Source organism: Arachis stenosperma, chromosome 4, assembly GCF_014773155.1.
Source record: "Arachis stenosperma cultivar V10309 chromosome 4, arast.V10309.gnm1.PFL2, whole genome shotgun sequence".
Taxonomy (NCBI): domain Eukaryota; kingdom Viridiplantae; phylum Streptophyta; class Magnoliopsida; order Fabales; family Fabaceae; genus Arachis; species Arachis stenosperma.
This window is the reverse complement of record NC_080380.1, coordinates 23,465,467-23,489,238: the sequence shown is the minus strand read 5'-3', so window position 1 is coordinate 23,489,238 and position 23,772 is coordinate 23,465,467. Positions and strand designations below refer to the sequence as shown.

General features: G+C 39.9%; 1 non-coding gene across 1 annotated transcript; it reads right to left on the bottom strand.

The window, feature by feature from the left end:
- Positions 1–23,146: 23,146 nt before the first annotated feature.
- On the bottom strand, positions 23,147–23,254 carry LOC130978648 (small nucleolar RNA R71). The gene has a single exon (XR_009086268.1). It is a non-coding gene; the product is annotated as a small nucleolar RNA R71 (small nucleolar RNA).
- Positions 23,255–23,772: the final 518 nt, after the last annotated feature.

The window sequence follows — 23,772 nt, the reverse complement described above, 5'->3', positions numbered from 1 at the left end:
CACCCAACCACCCCAAGGAATAGTAACCTCCTTGTCATCGTCATCTGGGGGTGGTGGTATCACATCATCATCCAACCAGGGTACCTCAGCTAGGGCGGCCATACTAGTGACCAAAGTAGGGAATGAAAGTAGGCCACGGATATGCGCTCGCCACATACACTGCCAGATAAGTCGAGGAAAATAAACATCCTTCCCCTCCATAACACACCCAATCAGCAGTAGCATCTCCATAGGGATCTCAGAGAAGTGGGTGGTAGGTAAGACATAGTGGGCAAATATCATCTGCCAAGTCTTGGCCTCTCTAGTCAGCTAAGCAAAGAGCATCCCCTTAGGCTTAGTGTTGTTCGCATTCATGACCCATGTAGCATCTGGTAAACCGATCACGCGCGTAAGCGCCTCATAGTCAAAGGTCATGCTGTGAATAGCCAACTCAGCCTGCTGATGGGCGTAGGTGCCATCAGAAAGATGTCGGCACTACAATGCCTCCTCTATAGCAGTCTCAGTAATCATGATCTCTCTACCCCTCAACTGAATTGAATCCAAACTAGGACGGAAGAAGTTGCAATAAAATTCCTTCACCCAAGAAATATTGATATCCCCCAAATCTCTGTCAACAAAATCCATACCCAACTCTAGGATCCGACTAGTAATGGAGCGTCGTACATCATTGGAAAGGACAAGCTTCTTCTCGGTATTCAGTTTCGTCGTCCGATACTTGGAAAGACGAAGCTCACAGTAAAGATTGGGGAACTTAGTTGGGTCAGTAGAAGGTAGCAACTGATTTTCCTTTTCTTCGTCATTCAAAGGATTCTTAGCATAATTCTTGTAAATGGAGGGAATAGATGGTGTATAGTGTTTTCTTTTCTTGGAAGAAGTGGCTATAGCCTTTCCTTTATCCAACATCCTGAAAAAGAATTATGATAGAATATAAGCAATAAAGCATGTAGCACAAAGCAAAGAAAGCATGTTCAGGATATCACTTGGCCAATAAACAATCATGATGTGAACTGAACTTGAAAGGTAAATTGGTAGACTCGTAAGCATAAGCGAACAAGAAACCAAGGATGCAATGTCCACGAAAGTCAACCGCTCTAATTCATTAAGCCATATTATCATCGTACTTTTTGAAAAAATGGTTAAAGAGGATTAAATGTGAGTGGAAGTGAAATGGTTAAAGAAATTAGTAAGTTGGAAAAGTGAGTTAGTGGTATGATGATAATGAGGCTCAAAGAAAATAGGAGTCGTGGTTCATGTTCACAATGTTCAAGGCCAATTCCGGAAGTCAAAAGTAACGAGAATTAGCCCAAAATTATAATAAAGACCAAAGTGAAATTAAATTTCTTGAAAATTGGGCAGCATCTCGGCTTAAAATTGGACGTTCCCGGATGGCAACATAGCACAACTAGCATGATTACCATATCAACTAATCACAGCAGCAAAAAGATAACATACAGGTAACACAGATTGCATTCAGAGCAATTCAAAATTGGCACTTATCAGACAAGTGAACAAACAGAAAATAAACACAAACGGAGCATTTATCAGGCCTAGAATCCTCTATCCAGTCCTAGCTACCTAACCGTAATTATTTCTAACTAATCCTAACATGCAACATTTGAATTCAAACTAACTAACAGGATACTAACAGTAGCTAACAATATTGAATGATTAAAAAACAAACAGAATTTGAGCAGGAACCTGGGAGCGGGGAAGAACTGAGAATGGGAAGGGAAATAGGATTGGGGCAGGGGCAGCAGAATCAGAAGTTCGCACCGCCATGGATGGTGGCGGTTGCTGCGGTGACTGCGGCGGCGGGTGGTTTGTTCGAAAGGGGGAAGGGAAGAGAGGTAGAGGATGGTGACATGGAGAAGAAGAGGGATGATAGGGAAAGGTAGAGGGGTGGTTGGCGACGGCGGCGCCGCTGTTAGCGGCGGAGATGATGATGGTTGCAGAAGAAGGAAATGGTGAGGGAGAAGAAGAGAGAGTGCGCGACTGCGCAACGCTCTTCGCGTCTTAGGGTTATCCCTTCTTTTGAATCGGCGCGAGCGCGCACCTTACGCGTCCGCGTACATTGAAGAAACTAGGGATCCACGCATGAGCGTGCAGTGCGCTCAAGCGTGGATTGGCAAACTATACACGGGCGCGTGCGCGTACAGCGCGTGCACGCGTACACGGGGTTGGGCTTGAGGCTTAGAATGGGCTTGACGCATGCCCAACTCTCTGGGCAAAAGCCTAGAGTGGCAGCATCATGTAAGGGACACGCGCGCGGCAAGCGTGCGTCCGCGTACGTTGGTAATTTGCTATAAGGCGCGCTAGCGCGATGCGTGCGCTCGCGTCTGTTCCTCCTTTTGGCATATGGGCGCGTACGCGGCGAGTGCGCGTCCGCGCAAATTGAGTTGGGCTAGGGGCTTAAAGTTGGCCCAGATCTAGCACAACTCTCTGGGGCTAGGCTCGAGATTTTGCAGCAGCAGATCGGCGCGGACGCGGCAGGTGCGCGTCCGCGTGCACTTCCCTGTTCTCATGATCGGCGCGCACGCACGTAGTGTGCGTCAGCGTGGGTTGTGTTGGGCTCAGGGCATAGTGGTTGCCCAAGAGAGGCCCAACTCTCTGGAATGTGGGTGATGATGCATCCGCTCAAGGACGCGTGCGCGTACATTGTGCGCGCGCGTCCACCCCCCTTTTTTTTTCAGAGAAATTATGCTCAGGTGCTCCCCATACTGCTCACAACTCTTTATTCATTTACTACTAAAAACAAAAATGCAATTCACAAAAATGCAATTTGATATTATTCATCTACTACTAAACACAACATACATGTGAATATACTAACAATTAAGTTGTACAAACAAATTTATATGAAACATCTACCTACAATGGCAACTCAAATCACTTATGAAGCAAAATAAAAGAGAGTGGAAAGAGTTTACCATGGTGGGGTGTCTCCCACCTAGCACTTTTAGTTTAAGTCCTTAAGTTGGACATATTTAGGAGCTTATTGTCATGGCGGCTTATGTTTGTACTCATCCTTGAATCTCCAAGGGTCTTTGCTTCTCAATTGGTTGACAGAATTTCCAACCATTTTCATCAAGCTTGGGCAGAGTTCTACCCAAGATATGAGTCCCCATAGTTGGTCTTCACATAGTGAACCGGGATCCCATATCTTATCTTCACACCCATCCGTTAGTTGAGTTTCATGATTTTTTCGTACGGGTGGTTGACATAAGGGTGATTGACACATAGAATTCTCTTTATTCCACCAATGCTTCCTTCTAGACCCATATACGGTGATTTCCGTTCCATCCTCATTCCTATACCTTAGAGTCTTGGCCTTTATGATTTTTATACCGAATTTCCAACCATTACACAATTCTTTCCTACTCTTAACTCTACAAAGAGCTCGAAGTTGACCATCATTTTCAATTAAACCATATTCAAGTGAGAAAGTGAAGCTTAGGGATAGAGATTTTACCCACTTAAATGTTGTATTCGATGGTAACTTGGGTAGGGAGGTTTCCCCACACTTAGACAATGCAAGGTCCACCTCCTTGTGCTATTCAATTTCAACCTCTTTCTTTTTACTTGGCCTGGTGTTGTCTTCAAGAACTTCATCTTGCCCAATGGGAGGTGATTCAATTTTTGAGAGGAATTCATTGATGAGTAAATCCATCTCTTGATCAACCTCTTCATATTCTTCAATTTCAATACACACCATGCCAACTTCTTCCTCGGGAGAGGATTCCATTGTAGAGAGAAATTCATCCATGACTGAATCCATCTCTTGATAAGTCTCTTCCAAGTCTCCAACGATGATATGCCTTGGAGGTTGTGCACCCTCCTCAACATCAATATCGAGCTTCTTGGAAGAGTGCTCCATGATGCTACATTCCCTTGGACTTTCAACATCTCCTAAATCTTCAACCACTTCTTCCTTTTCTTCAATGATCATAGGCTCCTCCAATTGTTCCAACACAAAATTCGACTCCTCTTTCTCCACCGAATTTTCCAATTTCTCCTTCATGCTTTGCTCTTCTTTTGACCTTTCACATGTAGTCACGAAAGTACCTTGAGTATTCAAGCATTGGTGGGTTAAAGTATGCACCACCTTGGTCAAATTGGTCACAAACTCAAGTGTATCCCGCTTTATGGCTTCTTGTCCTTGAAGTAACAAAGTGAGAGGATCGTCTATTGGGACTTGTGGTGGGTAGGAAGGCTCATCATTTTGGAGGGAGGGTTCATAATAGGAAGGTGGTTCTTCTTGGTAAGGTTGTGGAGATTGTGTGTATTGAGGTGGTTTTTGGTAGTAGTAATCTTGGAATTATGGTGGTTCTAAAGGTTCTTGCTCATAATGGTTATAGGAGTATGGTATGGTTGCTTGGTCATATGATGAATATGGATCATAGGAAGGTGCTTGGTATGGAAAGGCTTGTGAGAATGGTTGAGGTTCATGTTGAGGGTGAGATTCATAGGCATATGATGGTGATTGTTGAAAATCACAAGGAGATTCACCATAGCCAATTAATTGATATGCATCATAGAATGGCTCTTCTTCATAGTGCATTGGTGGGGGTTGTTGCCAAGAGGATTGATCATAAGCATATGACTCTTCCCACCTTTGATTGTCCCATTCTTGATACACATTATCATTGAAGCTCTCATCACCTACAACATAGTTGTAATCACACTCATAGCCAAAGTGAGAATTCATGGTGGAAGGAGAAAATAAAATTCTATAACTAGCAAATAAAGCAAAAAGCAAGATATTCACACTATTCACATATGTACAATAACCAATAACATAACACCATTGCACATCCTCGGCAACGGCGCCATTTTGATGATTGGATTTTTGACGGTTTAGAATTTCACTAATGAAATCTCGTTGTAAAGTATAGTTTCTAAACCAACAATAACCCTTTCATACAAAAAGTTGTTTGTCACAAGTACAAACCCCTAAATTTATAAACCGAAGTATTGGACCTCGGATCGTTCTCCCTAGGAATCACAATGAAGTGTCTTGTTATTGGTTATGAGTTATTTTGGGGTTTTGGATAAGAAGCATGAAAAGTAAATGACAATGAAAATAAACTAACAACTATAAAAGGCTCTTGGCAAGGTATAAAGATTAGAAGTCCTATCCTAGTTATCCTTCTCAATTGTGATGAGAATTGTTCATTGCTACCACTTAGTTAACCTCTAACCATGGGGGAAAATCAAGTGGATGAATCAATTTGATTCCTCAAGTCCTAATCAACTCCTAGAGGAATGACTAGCTTTAGGGGCATTCAAACCAATTAGCAACTTCTAATTATCAATCAACAAAGGGATTAGATAACTCAAGAGTCACTAATTACTCTACCTAGGCCAAGAGGAACAAAACCTACACTAAAACCCAACCAAGCATTTCATCAAACACTTGGAAGGCATAAAAGAAAAGCATAGTAAATCAACAACAAGAATGAAATCTAGCAACAATTATTGCAAAGAATTAACAACAACAATCAAGGAAATCGCAATTATCATGAATTACCTCAAATTGCATTATTGAAAGAAAACAAAGGAACAACAATCTATCCAAAACAAAATGAAGAATTACAATTATTAAAGTACATAGCTAGAAAGAGGAAGAGGGGAAGATTAAGACTTGATGAAGGAAAAGTGAATTGAGGCATGAATTAAACCTAGATCTAAGAAGAGAGATTAATCTAACCACAATCCTAATTCTAGAGAGAAGTGAGTGCTTCTCTCTCTAAACTAACTCTAAAACTAATCCTAATTATGCTATATGCTAGATTCCTAGATGCCTTTTTCTCAATCCTTGATCCTTTTATTCCTTTCTATCAGCAATTGGCGCCAAAATGGGTTCAGAAACCCTCTCAAATCGCCAGGCACGTGTTGCTTTAATGAAGTCATGTGCGATCATCGACGCGTGCGCGTCCCTGGCCGATTCTGCAATGTGCGCGCGAGCGCCTTGTGCGCGTGCGCGTGTTTGGTCGAGATCAATTCTTTGGCTTTTATGCTTCTCTCCACTTGCATGCTTCCTTCCTTGCTCCCTTGATCCATGTCTAGCCTATTTCAACCTGAGATTGCTAGCAAACACATCAAGGCATCTTATGGAATCAAGGATGAATTAAAATTATCAAATCAAAGGCTTAAAAAGCATGTTTTTACACTTAAGCACAAATACGGGAGAGATAACAAAACCATGCCAATTCATAGGCTAAATGCGAGAAAAGGTCATCAAAATACTCTAAATTCAATACAAGATAAACCCTAAAAATGGGGTTTATCAGTCCTCAAGCAACCAAGACTAATATAAGCTTATGATGTGAATTTGCATGAGAATGAGAGTTCGATTAAGCTCATGTCTCTTTTTATAGTGGGGTTTATAACTGTAATCCTGAATAGGTTTGGCATCTCACTCTCCTTTGAATCAAGAATGTTATTGTCATTCAGAATTAGAATCCAGATGATATTATGAATTCTCTGATCTTTACATTTCAGTTTAATCCTTGAACACAACAACATTTACTTTAATTTATTTTTCTTTGGTGCTTTGCACCTTGAGCTTAGCCGTGACTTTAAATGTTTTGTCTCAAGAGTTACTTGACACAAAAACACCACAAGCACTTAACTGGGGAGCTCCCTTTGAGTTTTGATTTTTCTTTCAGTTACTCCCAGACAGTGGTGCTCAAAGCCTTTGGCATACTCTGTTAAACGCACTTGGTCTCGACTCTAAGTGTTCTGTCTCAAGGATTACTTGACACAATCACACCACAAGCATATGACTAGGGAAACAACTCTTTGAGCTTTTAATCATGTCCGACCTCCCTAGTCATTGATGCTCAAAGCCTTAGACCTTGCTTTTATTATTATTTATTTATTTATATAATGATTTTTTCTTTTGCTTCAAGGATTAAATTTTTGTTTATTTCAGAGAAGTCATAATAATTCTCTAAATTCCTATTCCTTATACATCAACATCTCTTGATTCAAATTCAAATATGTACTGTTCATATCATGCATTCAAAAATCACAGAAAATACCACCACATTTAAGTAAATAAGACTATTCTTAGAATTAACTCAATTTCTCATGCAATACATTACTTCTTTTTCTTTTCTTTTTGGATTCAAGTTCAGTGAGTGGTACATGAAACATCTTTTCAGCATAAAAAAAGAAAACTAAACTAGTCCTAAGATTCCAACTAATAAAGGATCATGCAACAGACAAAGTAAAATAGCAGAAAACCAGAACATAACATAGAAAAAGAGGGGATGAATAAAAATGAAAGGAACTCAACCACCTTAGTTATCCTAGCTGTCGCTTTATTCTTCAGGTTGTGCTCCTCAGTGAAGATGATTCGCTTCCCTTTTGGTGCCATAGGAATAAATAGAAAAGCTTTAAGCGAAGCGTCAACACCAAACTTAAAGGTTTGCTTGTCCTCAAGCAAATAAGAACTGAAAATAGAAAGAGATAAATATTATGAGGAAAGAAAAATAAAAGGATAAAAGAATAAGAGAGAATTAGGATTGGGAGAGAGAGAGAGAAAGAAAACTGGGCGGCGAACTAGTGTGGCGCAAGCGACGCGAACGCATGCAGCACGCGTTCGCGTGGGTCGCGAAATTTCCATAATGACGCGTAAGCGTCAGGCACGCGTCCGCGTGCCCTAGGTTTTGTGCGATTTGCACGAATCCAGCCGCGCACCCGCGTGACATTCTGTTCGCATGGCTTGGGAGCCAAATTTTCATACGACGCGTTCGCGTCATGCATGCTAACGCGTGGATGGCCATATGTGCAATTGACGCGGACGCGTCAGTCACGCGTCCGCGTGACCAAATTTGTGCTTTTAGCACACTTCTTTGCCCAAGCCAGCACAACTCTCTGCCCAAACACTCTTTTACGTCGATTTTGCAGATCACGCGTCCGCGTCAGTGGCGCGCCCGCGTGGACGGCGAAAATCACAAACGACGCGAACGCGTGGGGTACGCGATCGCGTGGGCTTGTTTGTGCGAAAGGCTCCTGGTGCACGAAATTGTGATCACTACAACTCAAAACAATCCCTAGTAATGGCTCCAAAAACTTGGTGCACAATACCATGGCATAAACACAACTTCGCACAACTAACCAGCAAGTGCACTGGGTTGTCCAAGTAATACCTTACGTGAGTAAGGGTCGATCCCACGGAGATTGGTGGTATGAAGCAAGCTATGGTCACCTTGTAAATCTTAGTCAGGCAGACTCAAATGGGTATAGTGATAAACGAATAAAGCATAAAGATAAAGATAGAGATAATTATGTATATCATTGGTGAGAGCTTCAGATAAGCGTATGAAGATGCCTTCCCTTCCGTCTCTCTGCTTTCCTACTGTCTTCATCCAATCCTTCTTACTCCTTTCCATGGCAAGCTTATGCAAGGGTTTCACCGTTGTCAGTGGCTACCTCCCATCCTCTCAGTGAAAATGTTCCTATGCTCTGTCACAGCATATGGCTAATCAGCTGTCGGTTCTCGGTCAGGCCGGAATAGAATCCATTGATTCTTTTGCGTCTGTCACTAACGCCCCGCCTGCTAGGAGTTTGAAGCACGTCACAGTCATTCAATCATTGAATCCTACTCAGAATACCACAGACAAGGTTAGACCTTTCGGATTCTCTTGAATGCCGCCATCAGTTCTCGCCTATACCACGAAGACTCTGATCTCACGGAATGGCTGGCTCGTTTGTCAGGCGAGCACTCGGTTGTCAGGCGATCAACCATGCATCGTGTATCAGGAATCCAAGAGATAAACACTAGAGCCTCGAATGCTTGTAGAACAAGAGTGGTTGTCAGTCACCTTGTTCATGAGTGAGAATGATGATGAGTGTCACGGATCATCACATTCATCAAGTTGAATAACAAGTGATATCTTGGACAAAGAACAAGCGGAATTGAATAGAAGAACAATAGTAATTGCATTAATACTCGAGGTACAGCAGAGCTCCACACCTTAATCTATGGTGTGTAGAAACTCCACCGTTGAAAATACATAAGAACAAGGTCTAGGCATGGCCGTGAGGCCAGCCCCCAATGATCAAAGAACTAGATGTCCAAAGATCAGAAGATGATAATACAATAGTAAAAGGTCCTACTTATAGAGAACTAGTAGCCTAAGGTGTACAGAGATGAGTAAATGACATAAAAATCCACTTTCGGGCCCACTTGGTGTGTGCTTGGGCTGAGCAATGAAGCATTTTCGTGTAGAGACTCTTCTTGGAGTTAAACGCCAGCTTTTATGCCAGTTTGGGCGTTTAACTCCCATTTAGGTGCCAGTTCCGGCGTTTAACGCTGGAATTCTTGAGGGTGACTTTGAACGCCGGTTTGGGCCATCAAATCTTGGGCAAAGTATAGACTATCATATATTGCTGGAAAGCCCAGGATGTCTACTTTCCAACGCCGTTGAGAGAGCGCCAATTGGGCTTCTGTAGCTCCAGAAAATCCACTTCGAGTGCAGGGAGGTCAGAATCCAACAGCATCTGCAGTCCTTTTCAGTCTCTGAATCAGATTTTTGCTCAGGTCCCTCAATTTCAGCCAGAAAATACCTGAAATCACAGAAAAACACACAAACTCATAGTAAAGTCCAGAAAAGTGAATTTTCACTAAAAACTAATAAAAATATACTAAGAACTCAACTAAAACTACCAAAAACATACTAAAAACAATGCCAAAAAGCGTATAAATTATCCGCTCATCAGCTCCATTCGTGCACCACTCCCCCACAACTCTCTGTTCATTTTTATTTTTCACGCACACCCCTCTGACGCGTACGCGTCGTGTGCACATTTTTTTTTTAAATATAGCTTGAGGTGTTTGGTTCCTGTGATAAAAATAGCTGCATGATCAAAAAATTAGTAAGAATTCAATAAAAATAAAATAAATGAGAAAATAACTAAGGATACAAAAAAGAACGATCATACCACGGTGGGTTGTCTCCCACCAAGCACTTTTAGTTAAAGTCCTTAAGTTGGACATGTGGTGAGCTCCTTGTCATGGTGGCTTAAGCTTGTACTGATCCAGGAATCCCCACCAATGTTTGTAATTCCAATGGCTACCGGGATCCCAAACTAGGCGCATAACGTCTTTGAGCAAGTTGAAGTAAGTGACAAGGCCCCAAGAGAGTTGATTGTGGGAATGAATTCCAGGGTCCCAAATCTCGCTTTTACGTCCGTCTTCTTGTGGATCACCATTATTTCCACCTGGTGGAAGGCAATCTGAATTCTCACAGAGACATCCAAACAACCTTCTAGACCCGTTCAAGTGAGCTCTACACCAATCCTTGCACTTCAATTTGGAGCATGCAACCATATTGAACCTTGCTTGACATCTCTTGCCACTAACCATCTTTCTCTTACTCTTAATGCCACAAAGAGCTTTAAGTTGACCATCTGTCTCTAGTAGCTCATATTCAAGTGGGAAAGTAAGGATTAAGGGTAGGAATTTTATCCACTTGAATGTTGTATTGGATGGTGATGGCTTTAGAAGAGGTCTTGCAAGCTCCACTTCCTTGTGTTCTTCTTTGAATTCTTCCACTTCTTTGTAAGCTTTCTCAATTTCAATCTCTTCCTCTTGGTAGCTTTTTTTTTCAACTAACTCTTTATTGACCTTGGTCTCAGAGCCAGCTACTTTACCACCGCTCAGTTGAATAACCTTGCAATCTTTTTCAACTGGCTCCTCATTAACTTGTGCTTTCATACTTGCCACTTGTCCACTTATCAAGGTGATAGCCTTGCCTTCCTCTCTTGGGTTTGGAATTGCGTTACCAGGAAGGCTATTAGTGGTGCTCTGATTAATTTCATTAACTTTTGTGGCTAATTGACCCATCTGAATCTCCAAGTTCCTGATTGATGCTCTGGTTTCCTGTCTAAAACTTGCCAAGATTTCTTCCAAATCATCGTTCTGTTGGGGCTGAGAAGTTGCTTGCTGAGATGACTGAAACTGGGGGTTGTTAAAATTATTCTGTTGAAAACCACCCTAAGAACTATGATTAAAATTTTGTGGCCTCTGAGGTTGCTCTCCCCACTCAAAATTTGGGTGTTGGGTGTTGATAGTTGGGACTTGCATGCCACTCATCTGTTGAGTAAGTAGACTTAATTGCTGAGTCATAAGCTTGTTCTGGGCAAGAATAGCATTAAGAGTTTCTACTTCCATAACACTCTTCTTCTGAGAAGCCTCAATATCTGATGGTGGCTCTTGACATGGGTAGAAAGATGATGGTTCTTGGTAGTTGAAACATGGAGCATTGAAGTCTCTTTGGTTTTGGCTTTGCCAACCAAAATTTTGATAGTTCCTCCATCCACCATAATATGAATCACTACTTGGGTGTGAGTAGTAACCCACGTGATCTCTCTCCATTATTTTTTCTCAGCACAAAACACCAAAAAGGATTAAACGCACCATGTGGTAAACAGAAAAACAAAGAAGACAGAACAAAATTTCTTTCTTTTTTTTCAAAAAATAAAAAAAAATTAAAATAAAATTAAAATTAAAATGCCTAATCTAAACAATCAAACAACTAATAGTTGTTAATCACAATCAATCCCCAGCAACGGCGCCAAAAACTTTGTGCGGATTTTATAACCCACAAACTAACCGGCAAGTGCATTGGGTCGTACCAAGTAATACCTTACGTGAGTAAGGGTCGATCCCACGAGGATTGATGGATTAAGCAACAGTTATTGAGTGATAAGCTTAGTTAGGCAAGCAGAAATTGGTTTTGAGATGTTCAAAAGGTTTAAGTTTGAATTCAAAATATCAAAAGTACAGACAATTAAATAAATTGGGAATAAAATATGGATAAATAGTTAAGGCTTCAGAGTTATCTATTTTTCCGGATTAACTTTCTTACTAACTATTTTAATTATGTAGGATTTAATTTATGGCAAACTATATGTGACTAGACCCTAATTCCTTAGACCTTCCTAGTCTCCTCTAAAATTCATTAACTGCCAATTCCTTGGTCAATTAATTCCAATTAAAGGGTACATGATCAAATTCCAGTTTGCATGCCACAAAAACTCTAATTACCCAAAGAATAAAAGGATTATATGTCACGTATCCCGTTAAATCCAGATAATTAGAATTCAGGAGAATATGTTTTCAAGCTGTTGTTCAAGTATAGAGCTTTTCCAAGTTATACAAGAACTCAAATAGAAAGAGGGTCATACTTTCGTTCCACCCAAATTCATAAGATAAAGAATGAAAACAATTCTTAAATATAAATCCAAAACATAAATTAAAATAGAAAAAGTAATAAAATCAATCCATACAAATAGACAGAGCTCCTAACCTTAACAGTGGAGATTTAGTTGCTCATGGAATGTAGAAGAAAAATAAGGGTTCTGGTAACAATCTGGTATCTGTCTAAATGTATAGAGTTCCTATTTATTACTAATCCTAATAGGTTTAAAATCTAAAATTAAAATAATATCTTTTCCTAAAAGATAATATTTGAATTTAAATTCGAATTAATTAACAAATCTTCAGTTGATGGGTGGGGACCACTTGATTTGTCCATTCTGCAGCTTCTAATCTGTGTTTTTTGGGCTGGAAACTGGGTCAAAAACAGCCCAGAAATCGTAACCAGCATTTTCTGTATTATTGCAGATCGCGCATGTGACGCGTCCGCGTCGTCCACGCGCTCGCGTCATTTGTGCAGATTCCAGTCCATGCGTTCACGTCAGGCACGCGATCGCGTCATTGCGATTTCTCCATTCCGCACAGTCGCGTGAGCCATGCGTCCGCGTCGGTCTTCACTGGTCATCTCTTTGGTTTCTTCTTTTTCTCTGCAGAAACTTCATCAAATCCCTCCGAATGCTACCTAAAATAAATAAAATTGCACAAAACTCAAAATAGCATCCATAGTGGCTAAAATATAATTAATTCTTAATTAAACTCAACAAATTAGATGCAAATTTACTAGGAAAAGATAGACAAGATGCTCATGCATCAAGAGGTGTAAAAATTCTTTAAATACTAGGTTAATGACTAAGGATTACATAGAAAGGGTAAAACAGTCTATTTAGTTGTAAAATCTACTTTTGGGACACACTTGATGAGTGTTTGGGTTGAGCTTTGATGAAATCCATGTGCTTAGGCATCCTTGGGCATTGAACTTCAGTCTTGGCACCTTTTTGGGCATTGGACTCCAGCTTGGAATCCCTTTCTGGCGCTGGACGCCAAAATTGGTCAAATTGCTGGCGTTGGACGCCAGTTTTGCGCCTTCTAATCCGAAGAAAAGTATAGACTATTATATATTGGTGGAAAGCTCTAGAAGTTAACTTTTTATAGCCGTTAAGATCGCTCCATTTAAGCTTCTGTAGCTCCAAAAAAGCTCTTCCGAGTGCAGGAAGATCAGATCTTCACAGCATCTACAGTGCTTTCTCTGTCTCTGAATTAGACTTCTGCTCCAACTCCTCAATTTCAGCCAGAAAATACCTGAAATTATCCAAAAATACAAAAACTCATAGTAGAATCCAAAAATATATTTTTAACACTAAAACCTATAAAAACTTAATAAAAACTAAATAAGAACTACTAAAACTATATGAAAGTGATGTCAAAAAGTGTATAAAATATCTGCTCATCAAAAAGGTAACAATGGAGAAAGTGAATCCATCTTGGGTCAGAACCACATCAATGGTCAGAATCAAAACTTGGGGCCAAATTCAAGCTCAATGGTCAAGATTTAAGGAGCTTGAAGAGAAAAGATGAGAGAGAAGAGGTGAGCATGCATGCAATAGCCACGGTCCTCTCTCTCCTCTCTATTGAAGCCACAGCTACTCTGAAGTTGGAGAAGAAAGAAACTGTAAGGATTGAACAAGCTTCAACCTTGGAAGCTTCACTCTTCTATATTAAGGGTGAACGACCAAGGATTGATGGTAAGGAGAGTAATTGAAAAAGCACAGAGTTCTCATAGCTACCCAAAAGCTGCCTGAGTTCTTCTCCTTCAATGATGTTCATTTAGTTTTCTTTTTCTTAGTTTTGTCTGTCTGAGTCTCATGGTAAAAGACAAACATGGTGAGGTTTGTAAAAAAAAGCCAATGAGAGGTAAAAGGCAGTGAGCAAAATTAGAGAAAAAGTCATAAGATATCTCAGAGTTTCTTTGTATATCTTTCTGTTGTGAGTCACGATCCTGTGGGGATTCCCTTGCAAGTTGGGTTAGCACTTTGCAGTTGAAAGCTAGGTTTTGAGTCCTAGTCAAATTTGGATTGGGGTTCGAATCTGAATTTATCCTTGATAGGATTGGGTAGATCGTAGGAAAGAATTGGTGTTTGTAATCTTGAAAAAGATAGTGAAATTCCATCATTATTGTGATGAAGAATGGATGTAGGCTACATTGCACTTAGTAGCTGAACCAAAATATATCTGGTGTCATTTCTTCTTCTCTGCTTTTTTATTGTTTCTGGTACTCAGGAGACAAAATGAAAAATGTCTCTCATCTCGTTATGAGACAAAAGTGAAAATATATCCTGAAGTATTGTTGAAAAAGTAAAAGTAATATTCTGCAAAAAAAAAGGGAGGCTAAGATTCAACCCCCCTTCTCTTTGCAAAGAGCCGTGAAAGAAAAATGAGAGACTTAGATTAGGTTAAGTACACAATGGATAAAGACGAAAAATTTTTGGCTCAAGATGAGAAGATCAATGAAAAGTGGAAGAGCTACTTCTACGAGCTATTTAATGAAAAGCAGAAGACTCTTCCAAGCCTTGGTCGGTTATGCACGTGGGAAGAAGATCAAAACTTCGACTTTTATCGAAAGATTCGAGACTTCGAGGTACAAGAGGGTCTAAAGCGGGTGAAAAATGGCAGGGTAGTAGGACCCAGTAATATTCCGATTGAAGTTTGGAAGGGCCTTGGAGAGAAAGGCATCAGTTGGTTAATCAAGGTTTTTAATGAGATTTTAAAGTCAAAGAAGATGCCAGATAAATGAAGAAAGAGCACCTTGGTACCTATCTACAAGAATAAGGGAGATATATAGAGTTGCAGAAATCATAGAAAGATCAAGCTCATGAGCCATACCATGAAATTATGGGAAAAGGTGATAAAATGGAGGTTGAGACAAGAGACATAAATAATAGAGAACCAATTTAGTTTTATATCAGGCAGATCCACCACTGAAGCTACATACCTGTTAAGAAGGATGATGGAAAAGTATCGTAGTAATAAAAGAAATCTACATATGGTATTATTGATTTAGAAAAAGTGTACGATAGAATGTCATGGGAGATCTTATGGAAGGTTTTGGAAAAGAAGAGAATAAAGATCACATATATTCGTGCAATTAAAGACATGTATGATGGGGCTACAACTATTGTGAAGACTCAAAGTAGTGTGACGGAAAAATTTTCTTTTGGTATAGGATTACACCAGGAATAATCCTTAAGTCCATATCTTTTCACATTAGTCTTGGAAGTACTCACATATCCAAGAACTTGTGTCATGGTACATGCTTTTGCCGATGATATCGTCCTTATGGGGAGTCAAGAAAAGACCTAAATAAGAAATTGGATTTATAGAGGAAGCTCTAAAAGTATATGGACTGCGCATAAACCATAGCAAGACAGAATATATGGAATGTAAGTTCGGTGACCGAAGGAAAAATTCTAATACAGAGGTGAAGATTGGAGCAAACAACCTACGAAAAGTTAAAAGTTTTAAGTATCTTGGGTGCATCATTCAGGATAATGGAGAGATTGAACAGGATGTAAATCATAAGATCCAAGTAGGTTAGTCCAAATGGCAGAGTGCGTCTCATTTTATATGTGACAAAAAGTGCTTTTAAAACTTAAAGGTAAATTCTATCGCACTGCTATCAGACCGGCTATGTGATGCACCACTTTTTCGTGGTACATCTTGTGCTTAATTGAGTGGATTTTATCCACTATTCTCACATTTATTCACAGAATTCGCAGGTTTTACACTTTCCTCCTTAATCTTATGCTATGATTGAAAATATGATTCTTTGGCCTTAAATTTTCTATGTTTAATCCTCTCTCATTACCATTCGATGCCTTGATATGTGTGTTAAGTGTTTTTAGAGATTACAGGGCAAGAATGGCTTAGAGGATGGAAAGAAAGCATGCAAAAGTGGAAGGAATACAAGAAGCTGAAGGAACTGCAAAGCTGTCAGCCCTGACCTTTTTGCACTCAATTGATCATAACTTAAGCTATAGAGGTCCAAATGAGGGAATTATAGTTATATTGGAAAGATAACATTCGGGACTTCGCAATGATATACAATTTGGCATAGTTGACTTAGCGTTTAGGGAGGTGCACGCGCAAAGCATGCGTACGCGTGGATAGTGCGCAGACAAGCAACACGTGACGGAGCCATATGCTGTACGTATCAGAAATCACTGGGGGTGATTTCTGGGCTATTTTTTGCCAGTTTCAAGCCCAAAAATACTGATTAGAGACTGCAGAGTGGAGAAATCAATGACACTTCTCATTCACATAATTTTAGATTTTTAGATGTAGTTTTCTAGAGAGAGAGGCTCTCTCATCTCTCTAGGTTTTAGATATTAGTTTTATTCCTTTTCAAATTCTGAATTCTATCTTATTCCAATTTAGTTTCTCTTCTACTTTTAATTGTTCTAGCATTCTAGCTTATTTATTTTCCTTGTTGATAACCTTATTTTGCCAATTTAGTTTATGAATTCTCATGTTAGATTTGATTTCCCTTTTAATGCAATTTGAAGTATTTCATGTTTATTGCTTCTTCTGTTATTTGTTATCATTGATTTTGCAATTGTTTGTTTTAGGTTTAATATTCCCTTATTAATTTTCTATGTTTTTATGTTATGCCCTCCAAGTGTTTGATAAAATGCTTGGAAGGATGTTAGAGTAGGATTTTATGTTCTTGGCTTGGGATGGTAACTTAGAAACTCTTGAGTTACTAATGTCCGAGTAATTGATGATTGGGAGCCATTAAATCTAGTTCTCACTAATTGAATTGGTGGAGAGCTAGGACTTATGGACTTGGATTGATATAGCTCATTTAACTTTTCTTTACTACTAGTTAGATGATGACTTAATGGGATTGATCCTTGCCAATTCTCATGTTGTGGTTAGTGATAAGGATAGAGATCCTTGGCCACCAAACCTTGCCAAGACCCCTTTATCATTTGATTTTTATCACCATTTCTTTTTCTTGTTCTCTTAATCCAAAACCCCCAAAAATATACCTTTGCATAACCAATTTTAAGAACACTTCCCTGCAATTCCTTGAGAGACGACCTGATGTTTAAATACTTCGGTTATCAATTCTATTAGGGGTTCGTTACTTGTGACAACCAAAATTTTGTATGAAAGGATTCTTTGTTGGTTTAGAAGCTATACTTGCAACGAGAATATGTTTGTAAATTCTAAACCACACAAAAGCCGTTCATCAAAATGGCACCGTTGCCGGGAGATTGCAAACGTGTGCCTTATTATTGGTTATTATAAATATTTGCTTTTTGCTTGTTTGCTAGTTTTTGTTAGTTTAGGAATTAGTTGCTTATTTTTATTAGTTTTTGTTTTTATTTTCTTTCATTACCATGAATTCTCACCCTTTTGGCTTTGAGTTTGGTTCAAATTGTGTTGTAGGGAATTGAAGCTACACTAGGAACATGCATCAAGGATGGGACAATCAAAGATGGGAGGAGCCACAAGGATTTGATGAACCCTCTTAGCAACAACCTCCACCAACATACTATGACTAAGAGCCATTCCAAGAAGCATACCAAGATAACAGCTATGGTGAGCACTCTTTTGATTATCAACAACCACCACTATACGCCTATGAACCCTCTCCTCAACATAATTTTGAACCACTATAGTCACAAGCACTTTACCACCAAACACCCCCATATGACCCTAATCCTTACTCACCATACCAAGAGCCTTATGAGCCATACTTAGAACCACCACCTCAATATACACCATCTCCATATCCTTATCAAGAAGAACCACCTCCATATTATGAGCCCTTTCTCCCAAAAAATGAACCCTCCTATCCACTTCACCCTCCATTGGATAACAACACTCTTCGTGTTATTCACCAAGGGCAACAGAAGCTTCAAACCACACTTACCTCTACTCTCACCAGTATCACCTCTGCTCTTCAAGCTCTTATATCTCGTATGGATCCATCTTTTACTCCCAATACTCAACCCTCAAGTTTTAGTGCACCACCACCCTCCATGCAATAATACCCATATCCATCAATCCAATAGCAACATGATCCCAATGATGCTACTGACTCGGAATAAGAGTGAAGAGACCGTCTTAGGAACGTACTGGATCGGTTTCATGCACACATACTTCAAGAGAAGCAAGAGGAGGCCCAAAAGGTGGAGAAGGTAGAGACCCTCGAAGATGATGAAGTAGTTGACAAATTAGTGAAGGTTGAACAAGAAGAAAGTTCCATTATTGAAGACAACTCTACATTGAGTGACATCAAAGAGGAGGTCGGTTTTGTATTAGAGCAAGTGGAGGAAGCCGAAATTATCAAAGAAGAGGAAGTGATTAAAGACTTAGGAGATGCTGAACTTCCATGGGAATCTAGAGTTGTAGAGTATTCCTTCAATAAGCTTGAAATTGATGTTGAGGAGGATAGTGCACAACCTCCAAGGCATATTCCTTTTGAAGAATTGAATGGAATAGATTAAGAGGCCGGTTGCCTTGGTGATGATGATCCTGAATCAATCCCTCCAAGTGATGAACTTGCATTCACAATTGAACCCCTTGAGTTTGAAGAACCTTCTCCAAGTGAATCTTAAGATGATGTAGAGGTAAACTTTTCTCAACCTCCAACTTATGACTTGAGTGACGGGAAAGAATTAGAAGAATTTGATCAGGGCGCGGTTGAAGTTGAAGAGGTTTGCAAGGAGGTGGAAGAATTCAATGGAGCTTGCAAGATCATTGGAAACAACACCTCTCCCAAAGCCATTACTATCCAATACAATATTCAAGTGGGTAAAATTCTTATCCTTAACCTTTACTTTCCAATTTGAATATGGGCTACTGGAGACGGATGGTCAACTTAGAGCTCTTTGTGGCATTAAGAGTAAGAGGGAGATGGTCAGTGAGAGGAGTTGTCAAGCAAGGTTCAATATGGTTGCATGCTCCAAATTGAAGTGAAAGGATTGGTGTCGAGCTCAATTGAATAGGTCTAAGAAGTTCTTTGGATGTCTCAGTGTGAATTCAGATCGCGTGCCACCCGGTTGGAACAATGATGATCAACAAGAAGACGGGTGCAAAAGCAAGGCTTGGGACCCCAGAATTTCACTCCAACAATCAACACCCTTAGGGCCTTGTCACTTGCTTCAACTTGCTTGAAGGCTTTATGCGCCTAGTTTGGGATCCCGGAGGCTATTGGAATTGCAAGCATTGGTGGGGATTCCTGGAAGAGCTCAAGCATAAGCCGTCCTAACAAGGAGCTCACTGATGAGCGGATAATTTGTACGCTTTTTGGCATTGTTTTTAGTATGTTTTTGGTAGTTTTAGTTGAGTTCTTAGTATATTTTTATTAGTTTTTAGTTAAAATTCACTTTTCTGGACTTTACTATGAGTTTGTGTGTTTTTCTATGATTTCAGGTATTTTCTGGCTGAAATTGAAGGTTCTGAGCAAAAATCTGATTCAGAGACTGAAAAGGACTGCAGATGCTGTTGGATTCTGACCTCCCTGCACTCGAAGTGGATTTTCTGGAGCTACAGAAGCCCAATTGGCGCGCTCTCAACGGCGTTGGAAAGTAGACATCCTGGGCTTTCCAGCAATATATGATAGTCCATACTTTGCCCAAGATTTGATAGCCCAAACCGGCGTTCAAAGTCACCTACAGAATTTCCAGCGTTAAACGCCGGAACTGGCACCTAATTGGGAGTTAAACGCCCAAACTGGCATAAAAGCTGGCGTTTAAACTCCAAGACAAGTCTCTACATGAAAATGCTTCATTGCTCAGCCCAAGCACACACCAAGTGGGTCCGGAAGTGGATTTTTATGTCATTTACTCATCTTTGTACACCTTAGGATACTAGTTTTCTATAAGTAGGACCTTTTACTATTGTATTTACATCTGGAGATCTTTGAATCTTTTGATCATTGGGAGGCTGGCCTCACGGCCATGCCTAGACCTTGTTCTTATGTATTTTCAACGGTGGAGTTTCCACACACCATAGATTAAGGTGTGGAGCTCTGCTGTACCTCGAGTATTAATGCAATTACTATTGTTCTTCTATTCAATTCCGCTTGTTCTTTGTCCAAGATATCACTTGTTCTTCAACTTGATGAATGTGATGATCCGTGACACTCATCATCATTCTCACCCATGAACAAGGTGACTGACAACCACTCTTGTTCTACAAAGCAACAAGGCCCTAGTGTTTATCTCTTGGATTTCTGATTGCACGATGCATGGTTGATCGCCTGACAACCGAGTGCTCGCCTGACAAACGAGCCAGCCATTCCGTGAGATCAGAGTCTTCGTGGTATAGGCAAGAACTGATGGCAGCATTCAAGAGAATCCGGAAGGTCTTACCTTGTCTGTGGTATTCTGAGTAGGATTCAATGATTGAATGACTGTGACGTGCTTCAAACTCCTAGCAGGCGGGGCGTTAGTGACAGACGCAAAAGAATCGATGGATTTTATTCCGGCCTGACCGAGAACCGACAGATGATTAACCATGCTGTGACAGAGCATCGGGACGTATTTTCACTGAGAGGATGGGAGGTAGCCACTGACAACGGTGAAACCCTACACGAGCTTGCCATGGAAAGGAGTAGGAAGGATTGGATGAAGGCAGTAGGAAAGCAGAGAGACGGAAGGGAAAGCATCTTCATTCGCTTATCTGAAGCTCTCACCAATGATATACATAAGTATCTCTATCTTTATCTTTATGCTTTATTCATCATCTATACCCATTTGAGTCTGCCTGACTGAGATTTACAAGGTGACCATAGCTTGCTTCATACCACCAATCTCCGTGGGATCGACCCTTACTCGCGTAAGGTTTATTACTTGGACGACCCAGTGCACTTTCTGGTTAGTTGTGCGAAGTTGTGTTTATGCCATGGGAATGAGCACCAAGTCTTTGGAGCCATTACTAGGGATTGTTTATGTTTTGAAAAGTATTGATCACAATTTCGTGCACCAAGTTTTTGGCGCCGTTGCCGGGGATTGTTCTTGTGTATGGACAACTGACGGTTCATCTTGTTGCTTAGATTAGGCATTTATTTTTTTTCGAAATTCTTGAAGATGAATTCTAGAGTTTCATGATGATTTGTTGAAATCTGGCTAGCTGTGAAGCCATGTCTAATTTCATTGGACCGAGGTTTCAACTTATCATCACAAGAGCTTGTTGATTTTTTATCAATCTTGCTTTTGGAGCAGTGATCTGCTAAAGCTTGGCTGGCCTTTGGCCATGTCTAGTGTTTTAGACCGAAGCTTTCTCTGAAAGCTTGGCTGGCTGTGAAGCCATGTCTAATTCCTGGACCGGAGTCTTAGACTAGCATTGCACTGATTCCTGGAATTCTCATTAAGAATTTTGATATCTTTTTCCACTTAATTTTCGAAAAACACAAAAAAAAAATTTTCAAAATCATAAAAACCAAAAAGATTTTATGTTTCTTGTTTGAGTCTAGTGTCTAATCTTAAGTTTGGTGTTTTGCATGCCTTGTTCATTTGATCTTGGTTCTATTTTCTAGTCAATAGTACAGGAGACTGAAGATTCAGAACATGCAGCAGAGGAATTACACAGAAAAACTGGGCGTTCAAAACGCCCAGTGAAGAAGGACAGACTGGCGTTTAAACGCCAGCCAGGGTACCTGGTTGGGCGTTTAACGCCCAAAAAGGGTGCATTTTGGGCGTTAAACGCCAGAATGTGCACCATTCTGGGCGTTTAACGCCAGGATGGCAAAGGGGGAAGATTTTGTTTTCAAATCAATTTTTTTCAAGTTTTTCAAAACCAAATCTTTTTCAAATCAAATCTTTTCAATCAAATGTTTTCAAAATCAATTTCTTTCCTTTTTCAAAAGATACTTACTAACAATTAATGATTTGATTGAACATCTCAAGTATATTACCTTTTCTGTTGAGAAAGGTTTAATGTTTGAATCATATCTTTTCTTGTTAGGCAAGTCATTAATTTTTAAAATCATATCTTTTAAAATTGTTTTCAAATCATATCTTTTAAAATTGTTTTCAAATCATATCTTTTCAATCATATCTTCTCAATCACATCTTTTTCAAAATAAATTTTCAATCAAATCTTTTTAACTTCTAATTTCAAACTCTTTTTCAAAAATCACTTGATTTCTTTCCCACTTTGAGTTTTCGAAAATTATCAATCAATTTTTCAAAATACTTTTGACATCTTTTTAATTAATTTTCAAAAATTCTCTTCCCCTCTTCTCACATCCTTCTATTTATGGAGTATCACTCCTTCTTAATGCACAATTCGAATCTTATCTAATTAAAGTTCGAATTCTTCTTTTCCTTCTTCATTCTATTTTTCTCTTTCCTCTGACACCTCAAGGGATCTCTATACTGTGACATAGAGGATTCCACATTTTCTTGTTCTCTTCTCTTTCATATGAGCAGGAACAAAGACAAAGGCATTCTTGTTGAAGCTGACCCTGAACCCGAAAGGACCTTGAAGCGAAAGCTAAGAGAAGCTAAGGCACAACTCTCTGTAGAGGACCTGACCGAATTCTTCAAAGAAGAAGAAGACATGGCAGCCGAAAACAACAACAATGCAAACAATGCAAGGAAGGTGATGGGTGACTTTACTGCACCTACTCCTGATTTTTATGGGAGAAGCATCTCTATCCCTGCCATTGGAGCAAACAACTTTGAGCTTAAGCCTCAATTAGTTTCTCTAATGCAACAGAATTGCAAGTTCCATGGACTTCCAATGGAAGATCCTCATCAGTTCTTAGCTGAATTCTTGCAAATTTGTGACACAGTCAAGACTAATGGGGTAGACCCTGAGGTCTATAGACTGATGCTATTCCCTTTTGCTGTAAGAGACAGAGCTAGGATATGGTTGGACTCTCAACCTAAAGAAAGCCTGGACTCTTGGGAAAAGCTAGTCAATGCCTTCTTGGCAAAGTTCTTTCCACCTCAAAGATGGAGTAAGCTTAGAGTGGAAGTCCAAACCTTCAGACAGAAGGATGGAGAATCCCTCTATGAAGCTTGGGAAAGATACAAACAATTAATCAGAAAATGTCCTTCTGACATGCTTTCTGAATGGAGCATCATAGGTATTTTCTATGATGGTCTCTCTGAACTATCCAAGATGTCTTTGGATAGCTCTGCTGGAGGATCTCTTCATCTGAAGAAGACGCCTACAGAGGCTCAAGAGCTAATTGAAATGGTTGCAAATAACCAATTCATGTACACTTCTGAAAGGAATCCTGTGAACAATGGGACTAGTCAGAAGAAAGGAGTTCTTGAGATTGACACTCTGAACGCCATTTTGGCTCAGAATAAAATATTGACTCAACAAGTCAATTTGATTTCTCAAAGTCTGTCTGGAATGCAAAATGCACCAAGCAGTACTAAGGATGCTTCATCTGAGGAAGAAGCTTATGATCCTGAGAACCCTTCAATGGAAGAGGTGAATTACCTAGGAGAACCCTATGGAAACACCTATAATTCTTCATGGAGAAATCACCCAAATCTCTCATGGAAGAATCAAGAGAGACCTCAACAAGGTTTCAATAATAATGGTGGAAGAAACAGGTTTAACAATGGCAAGCC